General features: G+C 46.6%; 7 non-coding genes and 1 pseudogene across 7 annotated transcripts; all 8 read right to left on the reverse strand.

The window, feature by feature from the left end:
- Positions 1-35: 35 nt before the first annotated feature.
- TRNAI-AAU (transfer RNA isoleucine (anticodon AAU)) lies at positions 36-108 on the reverse strand. Its single transcript has one exon. It is a non-coding gene; the product is annotated as a tRNA-Ile (tRNA).
- A 92-nt stretch (positions 109-200) lies between these two features.
- LOC146203139 (uncharacterized) lies at positions 201-1,712 on the reverse strand (annotated as a pseudogene).
- Positions 1,713-8,490: 6,778 nt separating this feature from the next.
- On the reverse strand, positions 8,491-8,563 carry TRNAM-CAU (transfer RNA methionine (anticodon CAU)). The gene has a single exon. It is a non-coding gene; the product is annotated as a tRNA-Met (tRNA).
- Positions 8,564-8,643: 80 nt separating this feature from the next.
- Positions 8,644-8,716, reverse strand: TRNAM-CAU (transfer RNA methionine (anticodon CAU)). Its single transcript has one exon. It is a non-coding gene; the product is annotated as a tRNA-Met (tRNA).
- Positions 8,717-9,810: 1,094 nt separating this feature from the next.
- On the reverse strand, positions 9,811-9,883 carry TRNAM-CAU (transfer RNA methionine (anticodon CAU)). Its single transcript has one exon. It is a non-coding gene; the product is annotated as a tRNA-Met (tRNA).
- Positions 9,884-9,964: 81 nt separating this feature from the next.
- TRNAM-CAU (transfer RNA methionine (anticodon CAU)) lies at positions 9,965-10,037 on the reverse strand. Its single transcript has one exon. It is a non-coding gene; the product is annotated as a tRNA-Met (tRNA).
- A 4,981-nt stretch (positions 10,038-15,018) lies between these two features.
- Positions 15,019-15,091, reverse strand: TRNAM-CAU (transfer RNA methionine (anticodon CAU)). Its single transcript has one exon. It is a non-coding gene; the product is annotated as a tRNA-Met (tRNA).
- A 453-nt stretch (positions 15,092-15,544) lies between these two features.
- On the reverse strand, positions 15,545-15,617 carry TRNAM-CAU (transfer RNA methionine (anticodon CAU)). The gene has a single exon. It is a non-coding gene; the product is annotated as a tRNA-Met (tRNA).
- Positions 15,618-25,089: the final 9,472 nt, after the last annotated feature.

Genomic DNA, 25,089 nt, shown 5'->3' on the forward strand with positions numbered 1-25,089 from the left:
TTCAATAATGTTCAATGCAAAAAACTAAACCGCCTTGCCCCGGGTGAGGATCGAACTCACGACCTTCAGATTATTAGACTGACGCGCTGCCTACAGCGCTACCAAGGCTTTCGTTTTGTTTTCTTCTTTATTGCCGACTGGGCAGGAAAACAAATACAGACGATAAAAGGTGCTATCTTAAGGAAGACAGCACTCGTAGATTAAAAGCGCTTGAGGTCAACAAGTTCACATAACAGATCGCACCATTCTGGCTTCTCAGCTTTCTTCTTGTACACATCTCCGAGCTATACAACACTCTCAACAAAGTACTCTCTAGCCGGCCGAACATTTTCATCGGCGTGATGAGCACCCATTCGTGTCTTCCATACGCCATGAAGAACCAACACCATGAACAAGTCATATGGCACACCATCTTCGCTCTGGATCGGTAAAAAACGTATACCGTATGGCGTTACAGGAAGATCTTTCTTTAATGTTCTCTGCAGAATATCCCACAGGAATACCGCATCCCAACAATCCAAGAATATGTGATGTACAGTTTCAGGCCTATGGCATATTAAGCAGTCCGTGGTCCACGGGACAAAAAGCCCCTTTTCCACTAACCAGGGTCTAACTGGCAGTGTGTGCCACAATGTAAGTGAAAAAAAGAAAGTTTTTACCGAAGGCCGCACGGCCATTTTTTTCACCCTCTTAAGGACGTCACCACCTTGGCCCTCACCGTAGAGTGATCGGTAAATGGGCACTGGTAACATGATAACGATAATGTCCGCATACAACTTCCTCCGTTTTACATTACTGAGGTATTGCTTAGAGAATCGTACTTTCAGTATCTGAAATGCTCCAACGACCTCGAGCAGATATCCCTGCACACTACTTTCATGTGTCATATAGGAACAAACCACGAATTCGGGTAAAACATTTTGAAGCCGAACTTGGATCATAGTACGAAGAAAGCAATCCTCATGGTCGTGCAAAAAGATAAACCTCGACACAACTTGCTTTAAGAACAAATGTACAAGGCCCAAACCCCCACTGCACACTGAGTGAAACAAGTTCGTGCGGCTCGTGCATTCCCGCGTTGAACCCCACACAAACACAGCTAACACTCTGTGCAGCTTCTGAACACACATTCTAGTCATGAACAGCGCCCGGAGCACATACCATATTTTTGCGACAAGGAAAATATTGCACACTGTTCAGCGAGCAAAAATAGAAAAGTCTCTGCCACCCCATTTTGTTGTTTTCGGGCGTAATTGCTCGATTTCAGCTTGCCAATACTGCGTCGTGTCCCTGTAGTGCTGAAGTGGCACGCCAAGGTACTTTGTAGGCATATATTCCCATTGAACATTGTGAAATAAGGCCGGAGTGCTTTCCCATGTGCAATGCCAGAAACCTAAGAACTTCTTCCAGTTTATAACACTGCCGGTGCGTCGAGAGTATGAAGTGGCATCATCAAGAGCCTCCTTGACACTTTCTTTATCTTCACAAATGATAGAACTATCATCAGCATATGCAAGCACTTTCACTTCGGATGTCATTAGCCGGAAACCTCTTATGTTTTCATTGTAAAGCACTTTCAAGCAAAAGGGTTCAAGGTATATAGCAAACAGCAAGGACGACAAGGGGCAGCCTTGCCTCACAGAAGATAGAATTTCGATACGATCGCTGATTTCTTTAACCACAATACTGGCAGTACATCCTTTGTATGCCATTCTCACACCATCTACAATGACTGCACCTAAGTTGATGTATTCTAATAAAGTAAAGAGTATGTCGTGCGCGACGCGATCGAAAGCTTTTTCTAGATCAACTTGTAGCACTGCTGCTCTTCCAGAGAAAACATTGCAACGTTCTGAAATGCTCCTCATAATGTGTATGTTGGTCGTTATTGTCCTTCCTTTAATGCCACACGTCTGAAGAGGCCCCACAATTTCTTTAATAACAGTTTGCAATCGTCTAGCTAGCACTTTCATATATATGTTATAATCCACATTTGTTAAAGTTATAGGCCTGTAAGATGAGACAGACAGTTGTTTCTCACGGTCTCTGCTTTTGGGGATCAAAACTATATGCGATTGTCGGAAAGACGGTGGCAGCTCTTTCTTTTCGTAAGCTTTCATTAACACTATGTGTAATGCCTCTGCCGCATCTTTTCGGGAGACTTTATAAAACACCGCGCTTAATCCGTCTGACCCGGGTGTCTTTCCAGGACTGAGATCATCTATGGCCTTTTCAATTTCTTGGACACTAATGGGATGTTCCAGTGCTGATTTTCTTCCATCAACGAGTTTCGGCATCAGTGACAGGAAAGTGTTCTCGAGTCCTTCCACTTGTTTGTTGCTTCCAAATAAGTCACGGTAATGGTCAACGAACGCCCGTTTAATCGTTTCTTTATCGCGGGTTATTGAATTTCCCACCCGTATCTCCACGATATCGTATTTTGCCGCATACCTCTTTTCGTCCACTAACGCCCGCTTTGTTGGCATTTCACTCACCCAAAGCTTTTCCGCACGCGCCCGTATTACTAATCCTTTGTACCTATCTCGGTCTAGCGTTTTACTGCCGCTTCTTTACTGCGTAGTCCAGGCTGTGCGCATTCTTGGCTCAGTAAGAAGTCTAGCTGACATTGCAGTTGTTTTCCTGCCTCATTTTGTTCACGCTGTTTCATCGTACTACGTTCAATAGCGGTTATTTTAACCGCTTCTTTGAAACATTCCCACGCGTATACATAGCTTTGTGCCGCACCTGTCGTGACTTCCTTAATGTCATCTTGCGTCTTAGTAACGAAGGTGTCATCTTCAAGTTCAGTTCAGTTCAGTCGTTCAGTCGTGTCCGACTTTTCGTGACACTATGGACCATGTCACGCCACGCTTTCCGGTCTCTCACTATCTTCCTAACATCACATAACTTCATCTGCAGTGCCTCGAGGATGCCATCTAACCATCGCGTTCGCTGTCTACCCCTTCTCCGGCAACCCTCAAACTTTCCCAACATCAAATCTTTCTCCAGCGACTCCTCTCTTCTCATCAGATGACCAAAGTAGCTGAGCTTTAACTTTAGAATTTGACCCTCCAATGAGCAGTCAGGGTTTATGGTCGACAATATCGACTGATTTGATCTTCTGGCAGTCCAAGGAACTCTCAAAGGTCTTCGCCAGCACCACAATTCAAACGCGTCAATTCTTCGGCGGTCTGCCTTTTTCACAGTCCAACTCTCGCATCCATACATCACAACTGGAAAGACCATAGCACGAGTTATACGGATCTTGGTTGGCAGACTAATGTCTCTGCTCTTTACTAGGCGGTCAAGGCTAACCATTTCTCTCTTTCCCAGAAGCAGGCGTCTCCTAATTTCATGGCTGCAGTCTCCTTCCGAGGTAATCTTGGAGCCCAAGAACAGAAAATCTGTCGCAGCTTCCACTTCTTGTCCATTGATGCTCCAGGACTTGATAGGGCAAGACGCCATGACCGTTGTCTTTTTAATATTCAGTTTAAGCCCAAACTTCTCACTCTCTTCTTGTACGCGCATTAGAAGTCTCTTGAGTTCCACTTCACTTTCTGCCATTAATGTGGTATCATCCGCATATCTAAGGTTGTTGATTCGTTTCCCAGCAATCTTCACTCCAGCTGAAGACTCGTCCAGACCGGCCTTCCTCATGATGCACTCTGCATATAGGTTAAATAGGCAGGGCGACAGTATGCAGCCTTGCCTCACTCCTTTCTCAATCGGACACCAATCAGTAAGACCATGCCCAGTTCTGACTGTGGCCTCTTGCCCTTCATACAGGTTCCTGAGGAGACAGATGAGGTGAATTCGAACTCCCATCTCTTGGAGAGCTTGCCACAATCTGATGTGATCTACGCAGTCAAACGCTTTCGCATAATCAATAAAGCAGAAGTAGATGGGTTTCTGGAACTCTCTTGCTTTTTTCATGATCCAGCGAAGGTTGGCAATTTGGTCTCTAGTTCCTCCGCCCTTGCGAAACCCAGCTTGCACGTCCGGAAGCTCCCGATCCACATACTGCTGCAGCCTACCTTGGAATATTTTCAGCATCACCTTGCTAGCATGCGAAATAAGCGCGATCGTGCGGTAGTTGGAACAATCTTTGGCACTGCCTTTCTTTGGAATGGGGATGTAAACTGACCTCCTCCAATCCTGTGGCCACTGCAGGGTTGTCCAAACCTTCTGACATAATGTATGCAGAATGTTAACAGCGTCATGGTTGAGGTTTTGAAGCAACTCAGCTGGAATGCCATCAATTCCGCCAGCTTTGTTCTTAGCAAGGCTGGCTAAGGCCCATTCAACTTCACTCTTCAGGATGCCCGGCTCGAGATCAGTAATCATAACCGTCTTATATTGGATTTGCACATTCGGATCCTTCTTGTACAGCTCTTCTGTGTATGCCTGCCACCTCTTCTTCATCTCTGAGGCTTCAGTGAGGTCCTTGCCTCATTTGTCCTTTATCATGCCCAGCTTAGCACAGAAGCTTCCTTTGATATCTTTGATTGTCTTATACAGAGCTCTTGTGTTCCTTAATTGGCTGTTGTCCTCAACTGCTTGGCACTGTATGTTCAGAAAGGCATTCTTATCTCTTCTTGCTATTTTCTGAAAATCCGCATTGAGAACCTTGTATCTTTCTCTTTCCCCCATAATTTTTGCCATCATTCTTTTCTCAGCTATTTGCAAAGCCTCTTCAGATAACCAGTTTGCTTTCTTGCATTTCTTTTGCTTTGGAACTACCTTAGTAGCAACTTCTTGTATTATATTACGAACATCAGTCCACATCTCTCCGGGCTCTCTGTCTTCTAGATCTAATTCTTGAAATCGATTCCTGACTTCCACACCATATTCTAATAAAATTTGATCCAGATCATACCTGAAAGGCCTTCTAGTTTTCTGCGTTTTCCTGAATCGAAGCTTAATTTTGGCAACAAGAAGCTGATGATCGGTGCCACAACAGGCCCCAGGCCTTGTTTTTACTGCTTGTATAGCGCTTCTCCATCTCTGCCGGCAAAGAATATAATCGATCTGATTCCTGTACAGACCGTCCGGTGAAGTCCATGTGTACAGGCGCCTCTTTTGCTGTTGAAAATAAGTATTCGCTATGGTCAGGTTGTTTTCTTGACAAAACTCTACTAGCCTCTGCCCAGCTTCATTTGGCTCACCAAGACCGAACTTGCCTATAATTCCGGATATTTCTTCACTCCCGACCTTAGCATTCCAGTCTCCTATGAGAAAAACGACGTCTGATGATGGGGTGCGGTCTAAAAGGCATTGTAGGTCCGCATAAAATCTATCAACGTCCGCTTCTTCAGCAGTAGTGGTCGGTGCATAGACTTGGATAACTGTTATGTTGAAAGGGTGACCTTGGATCCGAAGTGAAATCTTTCGGTCGTTTTTGGGGTTGTACCTAGCACTGCTTTGCCCATTCTTCTGTTTACTAAGAGAGCGACCCCATTCGTTCTCTTGGATTCGTGCCCACAATAAAAGACATAATGGTCGCCGGACCTAAATGCTCCCATTCCGGTCCACTTGAGCTCGCTGATACCCAAGATATCAATGTTCAATCTGTCTATTTCTCGCTTGACGACATCGAGTTTACCTTGCGTCATAGATCTTACATTCCATGTTGCTATGTGATATATCTCTTTGCAACATCGGACTTTCCGGTCGCTTCCCGACACATCCACAACTGAGCGTCCTTTTGGCTTTAGCCCAGCCGCTTCATTCGTCCTAGAGCTACTAGGAATCGCCCTTTGTTCATCCCCAGTAACATGTGGGACGCCTTTCAACCTGGGGGGCTCATCTTCCGGCGCCATATCATTCATGGTATTTTGTCTGGCCATAGGGTTTTCTTGGCAGGAAATACTGGAGTGGGTTGCCATTACCTTCTCCAGTGAATCACATTTTGTCAGAACTCTCTGCCGTGACCTGTCTATCTTGGGTGGCCCTACACAGCAGAGCTCACGACTTCATCGAGTTTCGCAAGCCCCTCCGCCACGACAATGCAGTGATCCATGAAGGGGTCATCTTCAAGTAGTTTGTTATTAATCTTGCACAAGTGCCAGTTGAAGTGCGACTTCATTTGTTTTCTTCCAAGTGTAAATATCACCAGACTGTGATCACTGAATGAAACGTGTTTCACCTTATAAGTGCTACACAATGGAACGAGTCCGATAGATATGTATGCTCTGTCAAGTATAGCGTGTGAATCGCGCTGAAAATGGGTGTATTGCGGCAAACTGTAATTTGACAACATCAAACCTACGTCTTCCAAACTGTGCTCTTCAACCATCGCATTCAGGTAAACAGCGCTGTGGTCACGCACAGCGTGCCTTCTTTCCCTATCTTCGGGCACACAAACACAATTAAAATCACCAAGTAGAACAGGAGATCTGTAAAACAGGTATTGGGCTCCGATATGTTCAGCGCCTGATGCTTTGAAGAGAACGACAATCATGTTCAACGCGCGTGACGGTCAGGAAAAAAGACGACAACGAAGCTCTCTCTCCGACGCTCGGGCGTGCGCTTACAGAAGTGCAACGACTGATCGCAGAACGTTCCATTGACTGTTGACGGCGTAGCGCCCTGTTTAAGGACTCCTATTACAGATCTTTCAGAATTACATGAGGCACAAGTTCCTCAAAGAAACCTCGATGCTCTTGCGGCTTGTTAGGGGCATACACACAGATTATTATCCATTTCATCTGGCAATACAAAAAGTCACATACTATCAGACGACCATTTGCGTCTATCTTTAAACACTATTCTTCAATGTTAATAGAATTTTGAATTAAAAGTAAAACGCCCCCGGATGTACCTACTGCATGACTCACGCATATATTATAACGCAATCGAAAAGGCTGCAACATGCGCTCAGTTTGCTCTTGAGATTCTACTTTGGTTTCTTGTATAGCTGCGATATCGATATCGTTTTCAAGAAGAAGACGACTAACTTGGTATTGCCGGCGCTTTGAAGCTAGACCTCTCACGTTCAACGTTGATATACGTAACGCTACTTTTTGTGATGCATTCATTTTCATTGAGAAAAAGATCACGCATATTGTTGACCTTTGTAAACAGTAAGGCTAGTTACAAAAAAAAAAAAAGAAAACTCCACACAACTCACAGCAGTTTAAAGTTGCGTTGACTGGGCAACTTTAAAATGTCTGCCAGCAATTCGTTGTCGCTCCGCTTAAAAACGGAGCCTCCCAGAATTCCCAGGTAGCAAGCACAATGGGGGCGGCGGCTTGGCCGCCTGCCGCGGGTCGGGCGGATTGTTCGGCCGCGGCTTGAAAGACGGACGTCTAACACCAGGAGCTTTCGTCGGTGGTTCATCGGCACTTACTTCCGGAGTCTGCTCATTGTCAGCGTTCTTTTCTCGCGGTCGCTTTCCAGCCTGGCTGCCGCTTGCGGCTAAAACGACCATAGCCTCCTCCTCGCGGATTTCATCACCCTGTGATGCTTCGTCAAAAGGGTTGTTGGCGTCTTCCGCCTTGTTCGCCTTCTCTTTGGGTGCGCTTTCCTGAGGGATATCAGCAGGCTCAAACTTTCCGCTCAGCTCTTCATCACACTTTGGGCGAGACACTAGCTTCACCATGCTGCTGTCACCTTTTTCTCTCGCTGCATCTTCGGCGTCAACCTTATCCATTAGCAGCTCGGATGTTTCTTCGGCTGAAGCGTGCCCGGTGACGCTGGCGTATGTCCGCGTACACTGGCTCTCCTCATGCCCAAAACGGCGGCACGCCCCACACTTCGGTACCCGGCATTCGCGTCGGACGTGGCCCTTGCCACGGCAGCGCAAGCAGAGGGGAGCCCAGCCTGGTACCAGGACGAGAGCCAGTTCCCCAGCAACGCTAACTTGATGCGGCAAGTCTTCTACCTTGACACCTGGCTTCAATGCCAGGGACACCAGGCGCGTTGTCGAACCTTTGTCGGTCATTCCATAAACACGCCAACGCTCGGCCTTAATGTCAGTCGCTTTCCCATACGGGGAAAAAGCCTTTCGCACATCTTCGTCAGGCACACCTGGAAGCAACCAGTGCAGCTTCTTTTTGACGTCTTGGTTTGCACGGTCGATAATCAAACAACGACCCTCCTTCACTTCAGTTCACCAACGGTGAGGATCTTTTGACAGCTTCCGCATTGTCAAAGGTCACAGCCCAAACGTCGCTCATCCGATACGCCCCCAAGGCGGTTACATCGGGGAGCAGCTTAAGATCGGCCAATGCGTCGCGAAAACCTTCGACACGATATGGTCGGGCACGGACGTCAGCGTGAAGAAAAACAGTATTAAAAACAATACTACCTGTTGGCAGGCTGGGCAGGATCACCTCGTACTCATTTCCCGGTGCAAAAAAACCTGTTACCGCGGCCTGTCAAGGCCGCTGAAGCCGCTCCTCAGGAGCCTTGCATCCTGCGTCCGTTCACTGGCGTTGCCGGAAGCAGAATCCCCTCTGCGCTACCGAGGCGGATGTTTTGTCCTAGCCTTGCCCCGGGTGAGGATCGAACTCACGACCTTCAGATTATGAGACTGACGCGCTGCCTACTACGCTACCGTAACGGATGTTTCGACCTCGGAAAGGTCAAAACCTAAGGTAGAAACCTTTTCAATAATGTTCAATGCAAAAAATGAAACCGCCTTGCCCCGGGTGAGGCTCGAACTCGCGACCTTCAAATTATGAGACTGACGCGCTGCCTACTGCGCTACCGAGGCGGATTTTTTTTTCTTTATTGCATAAATTGGTGCAAATACATCAGTAAAACATCGTGGTTGTCATGCCCCTTGGCTGACAACCGTGTCTAATGGACTTTCATTACCACAAGTTCGCCCATCAGACTCAAGACCTCCTCCGCAGCGTCTTGCTGCTTCAAAATTTCTATTAGTTTATACAGTTGTTCAACAAAATAATCACATACAGATCGTGCATCGACATCACAGTGTCTATAAGCCATCCTACTCCTCCAAATACTGTGAAGGCCCAATAGCATGAAGAGGTCATACTGAAAATCATCATTAACAGTTGTCAAGTACCGAATTCCACGTGGCGTCAATGGCAGGTCTTTTTTAAGTGTCCTTCGTAACACATCCCAGTAAAACACCGCATCCCAAAAATCCAGGAACACGTGCTCAACTGTTTCAGGTTTCCTACATAGTAGACAGCTTGAGCCCCAAGGTACAAAAAGGCCCTTTTCTTCCATCCATGTTTTGACTCGGAGGGTTCCTGTATGCAATTTAAAAAAAGAATGTTTTTACGCCCGGTGCAACAGTCATTTTTTTAACTCGCTTGAGCACGTCTTTCCCTGGGCCTTCACAGTATAAGGTTCTGTAGAATGGAGCTGGGAACAATTGTGAAATAAGATCCTTGTACAGCCGCTTAGGTGGTACCGTCGCTAAATAATCTACAGAGTACCGCACGCGTAAACACCTGAACGACCACACCACTTCTCGCAGGAAGCGTGACACAGTGTATCCCCGAGCAGAGCATGAAGAGACTATAAACTCTGGAATTGCACTGGATAGCATGATTTGCATAAAGGTTCTCAGGAATCTATCTTTTTGGTCACATAGGAAACAAAACCTTAAAACCATCTGCCGTACATATAGATGCATTAGAGACAACCCTCCGTCTTTAACTCGCGGAAAGAGATTATCTCTGCTAATTCGTTCTCAGTTGAACGACCAAATGAAGACCGCAAATACACGATGGAACCTTTGTATATTGATTCGGGCTACCGAGGCGGATGTTTTGTCAAGACCAAAGGTAGAAACCTTTTCAATAATGTTCAATGCAAAAAATGAAACAGCCTTGCCACGGGTGAGGATCGTACTCACGACCTTCAGATTATGAGACTGACGCGCTGCCTACTGCGCTACCGAGGCGTTTGTTATGTCCTCGCGAAAGGTCAAAACCTAAGGTAGAAACATTTTCAATAATGTTCAATGCAAGAATTGAAACCGCCTTGCCCCGGGTGAGGATCGAACTCACGACCTTCAGATTATGAGACTGACGCGCTGCCTACTGCGCTACCGAGGCTTTTTTTTTTCCTTTATTACCAATTTTCAACAACACCAGCATAAACTCTGAATACACAAAAACAAAGCAAAACAAAAGGAATGCTAAAAGCCCTAGGCACATTCTGCCTAAAGCGCTAGATTTAAAAGGGCTTTACTGAAGCGAGCTGGTACAGTACAGGTAGCCATTCCGGAGAACTATCTTTTGCCCGCAAAATTTCTCTCAGGTATACCACGCTCTCGATGAAGTAGTGTCGAGCGGGGTGTACAACGGTTCGCTCATGCCTGAGATCCATACGCGTTTTCCATACGCTATGCATACATATTAGCATCACCAAGTCACTCGGCACTCCTTCAGGGTCAGCGCATGGCAGATATCGAATTCCGAATGGCGTTATTGGCAATTCCTTTTTTAAAGTTCGCTTTAAGATGTCCCAGAGGAAAACTGAGTCATGGCGCTCCAAGATGTGTTCATGGTCTCGGGTTTCCTGCAAATAACACAGTTAATAGACCAAGGTACAAAGAGCAGCCATGGTTTAACTGGAAGAGTGCCGGAATGCAATTGAAAAAAGAATGATTTTGCACCAGCTCTGACAGGCATACGTTTTACCCTTTTCAAAACGTCACGCTCAGACCCTACATTATGACCCTACACAGCGCGGTACACTGGCACTGCCAAAAACACATCACGCAGATCCTTATACAACTTCTTCCGCGGCACAGTTGACAGATATTCCGTTGAGAACCTTGCCTTAAGGATGCGAAAAGATAAAACAATATCCCGCAAAAAGGGGCCCAATGCCACCGGTTTTTGAAAAAGCAGATACGACGTAATCAGGTAGTGACTCGCGTAATCTCACTTGAATTACAGTCCTTAGAAAGGTGTCACTTTGCTCACGCAGAAAGGAAAATCTAGTCGCAATTTGCTTGAGAAACAGATGCGTCAACCCAAGGCCTCCATTCTGAACTGCGTGAAACAGATTGCACTGGTTCGTGCGTTCCGTCCCATATAAACGTTGCAAATACACGGTGAAGTTTCTGCGCAGACGCTCTTGTCATCGATAAAGCTTGAAGAATATAAAATATCTTGGCAACCAGAAATACGTTACACACAGCAGCTCTAGAGAACATGGAAAAGTTGCGTCTTCCCCACTTGGTCGCTTGATTTTTAACTCGCTGCGTTTCTTCTTCCCAGCACTCTTTCGTGTTCTTGTGCTGATCAAGTGGTACACCAAGGTATTTTCCCGGTGTTATCGTCCATCTGATGTTACAAAAGTATTCCGGTGTGTGTTCCCAGTCTCCATACCAGAAACCTAAACATTTAGTCCAGTTAATTGCACTGCCAGTAGCCTTACAGTACTCCACAGCTTCTTTGGCAACTTTCTTTACACTGTCTTGGTCCGCACAAAACACTGCGATGTCATCAGCGTAGGCTAGGACCTTAACTCCAACATTGAAAAATGTGTACCCTGTAATAGCTTTGCTGGAGAGAAGCCTTAAACGGAAAGGTTCCAAGTATGAGGCAAAGAGAAGGGGCGACAATGGACAACCTTGTCGAACAGAGGATAGCACCGGTATGCATTCACTCAATTTACTGTTTATAACTAATTTTGCAACGCAGTCTTTGTAAACCATTTTAACAGCATTTGTGATTACACTGCCAACATTTACATGCTCCAAAAGTGCATACAGGATATCATGCCCAACTCGATCAAAGGCCTTGTGCAGGTCCAGTTGTAACATTGCTACGCGATCTTGCATGGCATCGCAACATTCCAATACGCTTCTCGCCACGTGAATATTGGTGAACATTGTCCTGCCTTTAATTCCGCACGTCTGATGAGGTCCTACAAGGGTTGTAATGACATTCTGCAATCTTCTGGCTAGGACCTTCATGTATACTTTATAGTCCAGATTTGTTAAACTTATTGGGCGGTAGTTTTCGACACAGAGCAATCCAGCCGCGTCCTCGGTTTTCGGAATCAGTACTACATGGAACTCGCGGAAAGATGGTGGGACAGTCTTTCTCATAACATTCAATTATCACCCTTTCTAAACACACAGCTATTTCTACCTTGAATAACTTATACAAGGCTGCTCCAAGCCCGTCAGGTCCAGGTGGCTAATGAAGACTTAATTCATCTATGGCACTTTCAATTTCCGAGACTGTTATCGGTTTTTCCAGCATTTGCTTGACGTCATCATCCAACCTGGGCACGAGTGGTAAAAAGCTCTTGGCAAAGCAATCAAGGTCCTTTGGCTTCTGGCTAAGCAAGTCTCTGTAAAATTCGAAAAAGGCTCGTTCTACTAATGCCTATTCACTAGCAACTTCATTTTGGTAATAAATTTTGTTTATCTCTGTTCACCGCGTGCCGCTTTTAATCACTGAGCACCCGCTTAGTGGGCGTTTCCCCACACCACAGCCTCTCGGCCCGCGCCCTTATCATCGCGCCGCGATACCTGTCTTCATCGATCACTTCCAGTTTGCTCTTTGTTTCTTTTATTTTTTTTTTTTATTTTTCCTGATCGATGCTTTCTACGCTTAGCATATAGTCTAGTCCGCCACGCAGATATTTTTCGCGTTCTCTTTCCTTATACAGCAAGACACTTGCTCTGTTTATTGCGGCTACTTTAATGTCACACTTAAACAATTCCCAACCTTTCACAAAGTCACACACATTGCCTTGTAATAGGTTTGTAATACGTTCTTCTACTTGATTAACAAATGTTTCATCATCTAATAATTTACCATTAAACTTCCACAGTTCCCAATTGAATTTAGTGGTTTTCTCCTTTCTGCCAAATGTGACCATAACTGAAGAATGGTCACTAAAGCTGACATGCTCACACTTGTAACTGAAACACATTGGGATAGTCGCCACAAGTACGTAAATGCGATCAAGTCTAGCATGCGAAATACCTTGAAAGTGCGTATAATTCGCTTGGCCTTCAGGCATGAGCACATTGCCAATGTCCTCTAACTCTTTCTCATTAACTATTCTCGAAAGTAACTCTGCGCTAGTGTCACGCACAACTTTTTTGGTTGACTTATCCTCTGATCTGCATACACAATTGAAGTCACCAGGTAATAATATACGCCTCTCACAAGACAGGTACGATTCGACGTATTCAAAAAAGCACTCACGTTCCGCACGCTTATTCGGACCGTAAACACACACTGCTCTCCATGGAGTTTCGTCAAAAAGGAAATCACACACTAATAATCTACCCGTTCCACACGTTATCACTGCTTCAACTTGGCTGATAGCCCTGCGGATTAAAATAATGCATCCGGCAGATTTTTGAACCGCATGGCTTACACATACGTTGTATCTGCTGCGAAAAACTTCGACCATTCGATCTGTTTGCTCTTCACGTTCAATTTTTGTTTCTTGTACTGCAAGTAAGTCAATATCGTTATCTAGCATCAGCCTATTTAACTGCTGTTGCCGTCAGCGCGCTGAGAGGCCCCTCACATTAAGCGTTGCGACGCGTAGACAAGTTTGAAAAGGACGAGCCATTTTAAAGAAAGAAGACGCCAATCATTCTACTCTCACTTATAATGCAGAACAACATAGTAAAACACCAAAAGTTCCGTGTCGTGAAGCGATGCCAGTTGCAGTATACAGTACATGTCTCAAACGGTCTTTAGTCCCGATCACTGACCGGGACATCACAGCAGCTTTGCGAAACTCGCCCCCGCTGAGGCGGAGGCGTTGATGACGAAGTCTTCCGGTCTGGAGGGACGTTCGGCCTCGGTTTGAAGCTCGGACGACGGACCAGGTTGGCCTTCGTCGGTGGCTCCCCGTTGCCGTTCGCATTCCTGCTAGCTTCACACTCGTTTACTTCCTCATGTTCCCGCTTTGCAGGCATGCTGGAAGCCGCGGCCATGTCAACGTCTCCAGGTTCGCTCGTGGAAGCCTCCTGTGGACTTACTGGCGTGTTTAAGGCAAGAGGTTTGTCTCCCTTCGCCTCTCCCTCAGTTGTTGCGCCCGCGGCAATTGGCGGTGCTTCTACAGTATTATCTGGAAGCTCCTCCGCCGCCGCGGCTTTTTCTAGGGGCGTTTCCTCGCAGTTAGTCTCTTCACTGCCTTCCAGCGTCGTTTCCACGGCATCGGCGGCATACATCAAGTGGTCCGCCACATCATCTTTCCGAGCCGGGCCTGCAACATTCGCGTATGTGCGCACACACTGGGTCTCCTCGTGTCCAAAGCGGCGACACATCCTGCAACGTGGAACGCGGCACTCTCTGCGTATATGACCAGTCCGCGACACCGGAGGCACAGCGGGGCCCTGCCCGGGACGTAGACAAGAGCAACGTCCTCGGAAACGCGTAGTTGGGGCGGCAAATCCTCAACGGTGACGCCTGCGTGTAGCTTCAGCGTTACGGAGCGAGTCGTGAACGCCTTGTCCACACAGCCATTCACCCGCCACTTGTCTCTGGTTAGTTCCGTTCTTTTCCGAACGGAGACAGGGCCACTCACACGTCTTCGTCGCGCACGCAGTGTACAGCCTGATTGCACGGGTCAATCAGGACACACCGATGTTCCTTCACGTCGAATGCTGGAGCCTGCAGAATCTTCTTTTTCCCTTCTTCATCTTTGAAGGTTACCGCCCACAGGTGGTTCATCTGATAAGCCCCAAGGGCGACAACTTCCGGCAGCAATGAAATACGTTCGAGGGCATCTCGAAAATGTTCCACACGATAAGGCCTCGCTGAGACGTCCCCATGCAAAAAAAAAAAACGGTGTATAAAACAGTCGAAACTGATGGCAGATGTGACAGAACCATTTGGTAGTCCTTGGTAGCGTTGCTAGCACTCCTGATACCGCCGCCCAAACGATCCGCTCTTTGGGAGCCCATGAAGCACACGTCCGTCACGCTCGGTGGCCGGAAGTGGAATCCTACTGCGCTACCGAGGCGGATGTTTTGTCCTCGCGAAAGGTCAAAACCTAAGGTAGACACCTTTTCAATAATGTTCAATGCAAAAAATGAAACCGCCTTGCCCCGGGTGAGGATCGAACTCACGACCTTCAGATTATGAGACTGACGCGCTGCCTACTGCGCTACCGAGACGGATGTTTTGTCCTCGCGAAAGGTCAAAACCTAAGGTAGAAACATTTTCAATAATGTTCAATGCAAAAACTGAAACCGCCTTGCCCCGGGTGAGGATCGAACTCAGACCTTCAGATTATGAGACTGACGCGCTGCCTACTGCTTTTTTTTTTCTTTACTGCATGAATTGGTACAATTACATCAGTAAAAGATCGTGATTGCGATGCCCCTTGGCTGACAACCGTGTCTAATGGACTTTCATTACCACAAGTTCGCCCATCAGACTCAAGACCTCCTCCGCAGCGTCTTGCTGCTTCAAAATTTCTTTTAGTTTTACACTTTATTTTGTTGAACAAGTGTATAGACGCTCTGCCTACTGCGCTAGCGAGGCGGATGTTTTGTTCTCGCGAAAGGTCAAAACGTAAGCTAGAAACCTTTTCAATAATGTTCAATGCAAAAAAAATGAAACCGCCTTGCCCCGGGTGAGGATCGAACTCACGACCTTCAGATTATGAGACTGACGCGCTGCCTACTGCGCTACCGAGGCGGATGTTGTTTTTTTTTTTCTTTATTGCCGTGAAACACAAAAACAAAATACAAATGATAAAACACGTCAACTACACTTGAGCTAACGCGTACGCGGCTAAAATCTTTTCAAGTGCACCAACTCATGAAACAGAGAATGCCATTGTGGCGGATCCTGCTGCATTCTGAAAGTTTCGCGTATATACACAGCACTTTCAATAAAGTTTTCACGCGCAGATCGTGTATCTATATCTGCATGACGCACCTGCATTCGTGTTTTCCACAAACTATGGAGGCCAAGAAGCATAATTAAATCATAAGGTGCATCATCGTTCTGCACTGGTAGGAATCTTATACCGTGGGGAGTTAATGGAAGTTCCTTTTTAATTGTCCTTTGGAGGACGTCCCATAGAAAGACAGCATCCCAACACTGTAAGAAAACGTGCTCAATTGTTTCCGTTTTTTTTTTTTTTTTTTTTTTGCACAACAGGCAATTTGTTGTCCATGGGACGAAGATACCTTTTTCATTCAGCCAGGTTTTAACAGGGAGCGTATTGGAGTGAAGTTTGAAAAGGAACGTTTTAGCTGATGGCCTCACGGGCATCTTCTTAACTCTTTTCAAAACGTCCTGCCCTGGGCCTCCACAGTGTAATGCCCGGTAAAAAGGCACCGGCAGCATCACGTCAATGAGATCTTTATACAGTTTTTTTCTGGGAACATTGGAAAGATAATCAAAAGAAAACCGCACTTCTAGCAACTTGCACGAAAAAACAACCTCGCGCAGGTAGCCAGTCACAGTACCAGGCATGACACAATTCATTCAGGGAGCAGCCTCTGCAATCGCACTTGCATCACAGTTCTTAGAAAGGTATCTTTTTGATCACGGAGGAATATAAACCGCGAGACCACCTGACGCAAGAACAGATGTGCAAGGCCAAGCCCGCCCCTTTTAACAGAAATAAACAAATTCGTCCGGGCGGTTTTTTCCCATGTAGATGCCCAAATAAAAACAGCAAAAACGCGGTGCATTTTCTGAATTGAGGTTCGTGAGATACACAACACATTTATGAGGTACCACAGCCTCGAAATAAGAAAAACATTGCAAATAGAAGCTCGCGAAAACATTGACAGTTGCCTTCCTTGCCACGCATCCGCTTTTTCTTTCACTCTGGATGTTTCTTCCACCCAGTGTACGTTGGGATCTTGATAACATTCTAAAGGCACGCCTAGATATCGTGTTGGGAGAGCAGACCATCGCAGCTTACAGAAGAAATCAGGTGTCACGTCCCAATCACCGTGCCAAAACCCAGAGCTTTTCTCCCAATTGATCATGCATCTGGTTTAATCACAAAATGTTTGGACGACACCAGTGACTTCACAGATGCTCTTTCTAGTTGCACAAAAGACTGCAATGTCATCAGCGTATGCTAGCATTTTCACGTGTGCTGATTGCAGCTTGAATCCTAAAATGCGATCGCTATCAATGATAGCCAAGCAAAGTGGCTCTAAATACAGTGCAAAAAGCAGGGGTGAGAGCGGGCAGCCCTGCCTTACTGATGACCGTACTTCGATGCTGTCAGCCAGTTCATCATTCACAATAATACGGGTCGTGCAGTTCGCATAAGCCATTTTAACACCCTCCACTATGACGTCACCAAGGTTAGAATGCTCCAAAATGGAAAAAATAATTTCGTGAGAAACACGGTCAAAGGCTTTCGCCAAATCTAATTGCATCATGGCTATCTGACCACCGAGTGAATCAACGCATTCTAATACGGTTCTTGCGACATGTATATTCGTGGCAATGGATCGACCCTTGATTCCGCACGTTTGATGAGGCCCAACCAATGTTTTTATTACGCTTTGCAGTCTTTTTGCTAAAACCTTCATGTACGCCTTATAGTCAACATTGGTGAGGCTTATCGGTCGATATGACCCCACCAACTTTCGTTTCTCCGGATCATCTGTCTTGGGTATTAGAACAATGTGCGATGTAGAGAAAGACAATGGAACAGCATTACGTTCATAAGCTTCAGTGATTACACAGAGCATAAACTGAGCCGCATACTGCTGAAAAGTTTTAAAGAATGCGGTGCTTAGACCATCCGGCCCAGGGGCCTTCCCAGGTGTCAGGTCATCTATTGCAGATAGTATCTCCTGCAACGTTACCGGTTTTTCTAGGCGCGCTTTACTTTCGTCATCCAGTGCGGGCATCAGTATTAGAAAATCTGTTCGAAAGCCGCCTACAGTCTCAAGCTTAGCGCTAAGCAGTTCTTCGAAGTGCTCTGTTACCGCACGCTGAATATCTTTAGCATCTTCAGTGATATGGCCGGCATATCTTATACTCCTTATTTCTTTCTGGCAGGCGTATCTTTTCTCGTCTGCTAGCGCTCGTTTTGTCGGTACTTCTCCAGCCCAAAGTTTTTCAGCCCTTGCACGTATAACAGCCGCTGTGTATCTTTCACTGTCGATTGTTTCCAACTCACTTTTTATCTCTCGTATTTTACTGGCGAAATGCCCTGGCACTGAACTTTCCATGCTCAAAAGAAACTGGAGTTGTTCATTCAGTTCTTTTTCTTTTTCTTTCTCTTTATGCCGCACCTTACTGCTCTTTTCTATGGATTTCAATTTGACCCACTCTTTGAAGCTGTCCCATTCCGCTGCAAAACTTACTGGTCGCATAGCAAGACGATTTTCAAACTCGGTCTTAACTTCCATAAGGAACTCTTCATCGGCGAGAAGCTTGGCATTCAGTTTCCATAGGTGCCAGTTAAAGCGCGATATCTTTCCTTTCCTACCAAACACTGCACTCACGAGATAATGATCACTGAAAGACACAGGCTTGACCTCATATGCAGTACATAGGGAAACAAGATCAACCGAGGCATACACCCTATCCAATCTAGCATGGCTATCTCGCTGGAAGTGCGTGAACTCTGGCTGGTTTCACGTGGAGAACACACTGCCAACATCCTCAAGGCCATATTCACGCACAAGTGCATTCAACAGGTCGGAGCTTCTGTCTGTTCGAGGTTTACACTTCGCCGCTCGGTCCACAGCTGAGCACACACAGTTGTAGTCACCAAGTACAAGCAAGATTTTGTCAGTCTTCAGCCCCAATTCAATAGACTCAAAAAACGATTCACGTTCGCATTTTGAATTGGGAGCATACACACACACAACACGCCAGCATAAATTACAGTAGGTAAAATCAGTAACCAAAAGCCGACCACTTGGACAGGCAAAAACGGACTCTACGCTTACTCCCAGCGTGTTACGTATAAACAAAAGGCATCCACCCGACACACCAACAGAATGGCATACACACACTCTTGTGTGTATGCCATTCTTGTGTCCTCGTCTTTTGCTGCGCTATAGTGTATTGGACACACATAAAAGTTTGCTTGAAAAGAAGCCACCATACTGTCAGTGCTTTCTTGGCTCTCAATCTTTGACTCTGGCACAGCTGCTATATCTATATCATTATCCAAAAGGAGGCGACTGAGCTGGCATTGTCGCCTTCTCGCTCCCAGCCCTCTGACATTCAATGTAGCTACGTGTAACGGCGAATTAAGCTTAAAGGCCCACTGTCCACCCTCCGGTCGAAAATATTTTCTTCCCCGGCGACTGTGAGACTTCGCCCCTGGAACGCAAGGCCGCAAAATGTTTTTGAAAAGAGTAACTAATAACGCAGTTACAGCCACCGCAATCACCCGATTCTATCCTGCCTCTCTCCTTCCGTTCCCTCGCAAAGGTTTTTCACTCTCCTGCCCGAGGTCGTCTAGCCTCCGCAATACAAATTCCCCTTCCTTCTCCGCGTTTGGCGGGAGGTGGGGCGTGGCTCTCCGCGAGCGCGAAAAAAAAAAAACGGTCGAGGGAGCGCGCGCCGCTGGATTCAGTCTGGCCGTGGCGAGGGAAAAGCGCGCTGCGAGCGGTAGACACCCATCCTTCTCCCGTCAGTCAGCGAGACGGACCAATGGACGTCGTTCCCGATACGTACGTCATTATCGGGGCCCGTCGGGCCAGCGCAGGAAGCGGTGAAGCTGGCTTCTCAAAGGAGAGCATGAGGGAGCTTTGAATTGTATTTTCGATGCTTTGCGGCGCGCGTGTCGCTGTAGAATTTTGCACAGACTATCTCCGGTACCTGATCGAAACACTGGGCTCTTTTTCTTAAAAGGGCCTTCCCTGGACAGTGGCCCTTTAAGAGTCATGAATTAGAAAGAGACGCCCGTACCAGCATGGTGCCTACCTTCATGGTTGCGTGGCCTCCGCTTCTGAAGAACAGCGGCGTATGTGTGCATGTAATGTCCTCCCAGCAGAACATCGGGCTGCATTCAAACGAAGTCCAAGCACCGTCTTTCATTTTTTTTTCCACACACGCCCCACTTGGTTGCAGAATGTTCCTGACGCTGGTCGGTAGGCAGCCGACCCACAAATCGTTCAGGACACCACAAAACTACGGAGGCGGTTTCCCCGCCTGCCGCGTGTCGGCCGAGAAGTTCGGCTTCGGTCGCAAAGTTGCTCTTCGGATGCCCGCAGTTTTCGGAGGCGGCTCACCACAAACATCGCCTGGCAGCTGAGTCTCCTCAATGCCTTCCTCGTGCGGACGTTTCGCGGCAATTAAGGCTGCTGTCTCCGGCCCAACCTCCATGGCATCAGTACAGGAAGGCTCAGTACTGAGATGGTCCTCAGCATCAGCATCAGAAAATTTGATTACGTCTTCTGACGCTTCCTTTGACGCGCTTTCATGGTCCTGGGATGGAACGTTCAAGACATGCAGAGTTTCATTCTGTTCATTAGAGACCGTCACCTTATTCTTCTTTAAAACCGTCAAGGAAGGCGCGTCCTGTTTCGTTGACTGACCTCTAATGTCAGCAGCCTCCTACGCATCCGCCTCGTCCATAATTAACTCGGACGAGTCTTCGCAGGTCCCAGGTCCGGCAATGCTAGCGTAGGTTCGTGCACACTGGCTGTCTTCATGCCCGAACCGTCGACAGGTTCCGCAGCGAGGAACCCGGCACTCTTTGCGGATGTGACCCGTACTCCGGCAGCGTAGGCACAACGGGGGTCTGCCTGGCACAATCACTAGCGCCAGCTCGCCGCTAACATTCAACTGATGCGGCAGGTCGTCGAGCTTCAAGCCAGCTTTCAGCTTCAGCGTGACGAGTCTAGTGGTGGAGCCCTTTTCTAGCATACCTTTAACTCGCCAGCGCTCCCGGGAAACCTCCGACACCTTTCCGTACGGCGCAAATGCAGCACGAACATCCTCGTCTGGCACGTTGTGTAGCAGCCAGTGAAGTTTGAGTCGCACGTCCTGGTTCGCCGGGTCAATCACCAAGCAGCGACCGTTTTTTACACACAGCTCACCTACACTTACAATCTTGTTCACCGCTTCAGCATCTTTGAGAGTGACGGCCCAGACGTGGCTCATCCGATATACCCCCATTGCGATAACGTCGGGGATTAGCGAGTGTTGCGCCAAAGCATCCCGGAAATCTTCCACCCGGTACGGGCGGGCCCTGATATCGGCATGCAAAAAAACGGTATTCAAAACAAACCGACCTGTTGGCAGTGCAGGCAAAACAACCTGGTAAGTATTGTCCTGTTCAGCAGTCCTGTTACCGCGGCCTGACATGGCCGCTGAAGCCGCTCCTGAGGAGCCCTGCATCCTGCGTCCGTTCACTGGCGTGGCCGGAAGCAGAATCCCACCGAAGCGGATGTTTCGTCCTCGAGAAAGGTCAAAACCTAAGGTAGAAACCTTTTCAATAATGTTCAATGCAAAAAATGAAACCACCTTGCTCCGGGTGACGATCGAGCTCACGACCTTCAGATTATGAGACTGACGTGCTGTTTACAGTGCTGCTTTTTTCCTTTATTGCCGTATTTAACACACAATACACAAGGGACAAAAAATAAAACGAGTCAGCAAACCTTCAGCGGACACACGTTAAATATTCTTCTACTGTGCCAAGCTATTGAACTTAATTCAATCTGGTGGTTTTGAGAGTGCGCGATACACTTGCCTCAAACGTACCACACATTCTATGAAATGTTCTCGCACAAGACGCACATCAACATCTGCATTGTTGAACTGCCTTCGCGCTTTGCACAAACTGTGGAGGCCGATGAGCATAATTGTATCCAGTGGAATATTGTCTGCGTTTAGAACCGGCAGGAATCGCATGCCGCATGAATTTAATGGTAATTTGTTCTTTCAAGTCCTTTGAAGGACATCCCAGAAAAACATAGGATCCCAACAATACAGGAATACGTGTTCTATGGTTTCAGCTTTCTTACATATGTAACGGTTAGTTTTCCTGGGTACAAAAAGGCCTTTTTCATGCATCCTTGTTTTCATTGACAATGTGTTAGTATGAAGCTTAAAGAAAAAAAATTTCACCGAAGGTAACACCGGCATTCTCTTCACTTTCTTAATAATAACTCCTCCTGGGTCTCCACATAATGACAAACGGTAAAGTGGTAGCGAAATCATTGCATCCAATCAATCCCAGTACAGTTTTTTCCGCGTGACATCTCTCAAGTATTGCATCGAAAATGGCGCATGCAGCATCCCGTATGCGAGCACCACCTCGCGTAGGTACCCTCCTACAGCCCCACTCATAGCTTGACAAGAGCATACCGCATATCCTGAAAGCAGTCTACACTGGCGGACTTGCTGCACAGGAACGTGTCATTTTGATTTCTAAGGAACATAAAACGTGAGGCAACTTGCCCCAAAAACAAATGTGCAAAGCCTAGCCCACCTTTTTTTGCAGACAGGAACAAGTTTGTCTGACTGGTTGTTTCCCATGTCGAAGCCGAAATAAAAACGGCGAAAACACGGTGGATGTTTTCAATGCCGATCCGAGAGGCACTGAGCACATTCATGACATACCATATTTTTAGAGTGAAAAATAAATCATACACGGTGGTGGGCGAAAAACGATAATTTCCCTCCTTGCCACGCACCAGCCTTTTCTTTTGCCTTTGAGGTTTCATCATGCCAGTACGAATCAGGGTTCCGGTAGGTGTGCAGAGGTACACCAAGGTACATTGTCGGAATTGTGGACCTTTGCAATTGTGAGTAGTATTCTGGCATGCCTTCCCAACTGCCATGCCAGAAACTATAGCTCTTTTCTCAGTTTGTTAGTGCCCCTGTACACTGACAATATTTGCGGACTACATTTGTGGCTTCACAGATGATCCCTTCATCTGAACAGAAAACCGGAATATCATCAGCGTAGGTCAATATTTTTACATGCGCTGAATGCAGCCTGAAACCCATTATACGCTTATTATTTTGGAAGACCAAGCAAATAGGCTACAGGTAGACTGCAAATAACAGGGGCGACAGGGGACAACCTAGCCTGACTGATGATCGCACTTGCAGGCTCTCGGTCAGTTCCCTGTGCACTATGATTCGCGTTGTGCAGTTGGCATACGCCATTCTAACGCCATCTGTTATTACAGACCCCACATTGGAATTATCTAATATGGTAAGGAGTACATCATGCGAAGCACGGTCAAATACTTTTGCGACGTCTAGTTGGATCATTGCCACATGGTCACCAAGTGCGTCACAACATTCTAGCACGCTTCGCGCTACGTGCATGTTCGTGGCGATGCTCCGTCCCTTTATGCCTGATGCGTACCAACCAGCTTTGTTATCACACATAGCAGTCGTATTGCCAGTGCCTTCATAAATATTTTATAATTGACGTTGGTGAGGATTATTTGGTTATAAGAGCCCACCAACATCTGTTTTTCCGGCGCCTCAGTTTTCGGAATCAGTGTGATATGCGAAGTGACGAAGGACAGTGGAACACGGTTTTGCTCAAAGCTTAATTGATAACTTTTAGGAGGAGGTGGGCTATCACTGTCTTAAAAGTTTTATAAACGGACGCCCTATAGTCGTCAGGGCTATGCACTTTACCAGCTGGTAGTGCATCTATTTTGTCCTCTCTTTCATGTAAATCAGCATTTCTAGTCACTCCTTTTCTTCATCATCAAGCTTATGCATTTGCGGCAAAAATTTTGCTTGAATATCCCGTACCACTTTGCGCGAGTGACCAAACAAGTCAGAAATGATCGGCTATGACACGTTTGATGACACTGCCGACACACGAAACCTCATTGCCACTTTTTATTTTCCTTATATTCTTACGGTTCGCGTATCGTTTTTCGTCCGATAAAGCACACTTTGTTGGTGCTTCATCGGCCCACAGCTTCTCGGACCGTGCACGAATAACCGCCGCTCTGTACTTATCTGTATCTAATCTTTCCAACTGTATTTTGATGCTCCTTAGTTCTTTGAAAAACGTACCTGGTTGAACGCATTCTATACTTGTAAGGAATTCTAGTTGCTCACACAGATGTGTTTCGTTTTGTTTCTGTTCATATCGCAGTTTACTACTCCTTCCATTTTACTACCTGTTTAGATTCTTCCCAGCCCACGCCGACACTCGTCGGATGCTTTGCGAATAACTTTTTTACCCCCTGCTCAACATTATTAACATAACTCTCGTCCTCCAACAATTTCGTGTTGAGTTTCCACAGATCCCAATTAAAGCACTGTTTGCTTGGTTTTCTACTGAAGTTTGCAATCCCCAGACAGTGATCACTGAAGCACACTGCTCTGACCTGATACGACGTATACATAGCGGCACCAATTCAAGCGATACATACAACCGGTACAGCCGTTCGTGGCTACTTAGTGCCTTGAAAATGAGTATTTGCAGTTAACTACTATTTGTGAACACACTTCCGGTATCTTCCAAGTTGTAATCGTTAATAACTGAATTCATGGTCTCGGCACTTTTATCCCTCACTGTCAAGCATTTTACATGATCTACAGCACGAAAAATAGTTGATATCTCCCAACAAAACTTACTTTTTCACACGCTAGATACATCTGGACAGGTTCAAAAACGTTTTTCTCTGAGGCTGTATTAGGAGCATACATATGACTGAAGTTTGCACAAAAATGTGAAATTTTATTAACAATCGGAAGCCGGCCGCTTTGACACGAAAACAGCGACTGCACATGTATGCCAACACTGTTTCGTATGAAAAGGGCACAACCTCCAGAGGAACCAATTGAATGGCACAAACAAACATCGAAATGCAGTCAGAAAGCGGACACCATTCGATGTGACGCATCTTGGTTATCAATTTTGGTTTTTGAATGGCTACTACGTCAAGGAAAAGGCAGTTAAGCTGGTTTCGGACGAGGCTTCAAGGTAGAACGCCTCACACCTGATGTTTTAGGCGGATGCTCATCGCCGGCACTGGCATCAAATTGACGCACACTGATAGCAAGTTTATCATGCTGCCGTTTTCCGGCCGTTTGGCTGACCGCTGAACCGAGAACGTCCATGAGCTGGATGTCGCTAACCATAGAGTCAGAAACTGTCGCAGCTGAACCATTCGGCACGACAGCGACGGCTGATGTAGACTCTGGGGACGACTGCTCCGGCGCTGCGCCGGCGTCAGGT

This window comes from Amblyomma maculatum, chromosome 1 (assembly GCF_055883805.1).
Source record: "Amblyomma maculatum isolate TAMU_Amacu chromosome 1, ASM5588380v1, whole genome shotgun sequence".
Classification (NCBI taxonomy): domain Eukaryota; kingdom Metazoa; phylum Arthropoda; class Arachnida; order Ixodida; family Ixodidae; genus Amblyomma; species Amblyomma maculatum.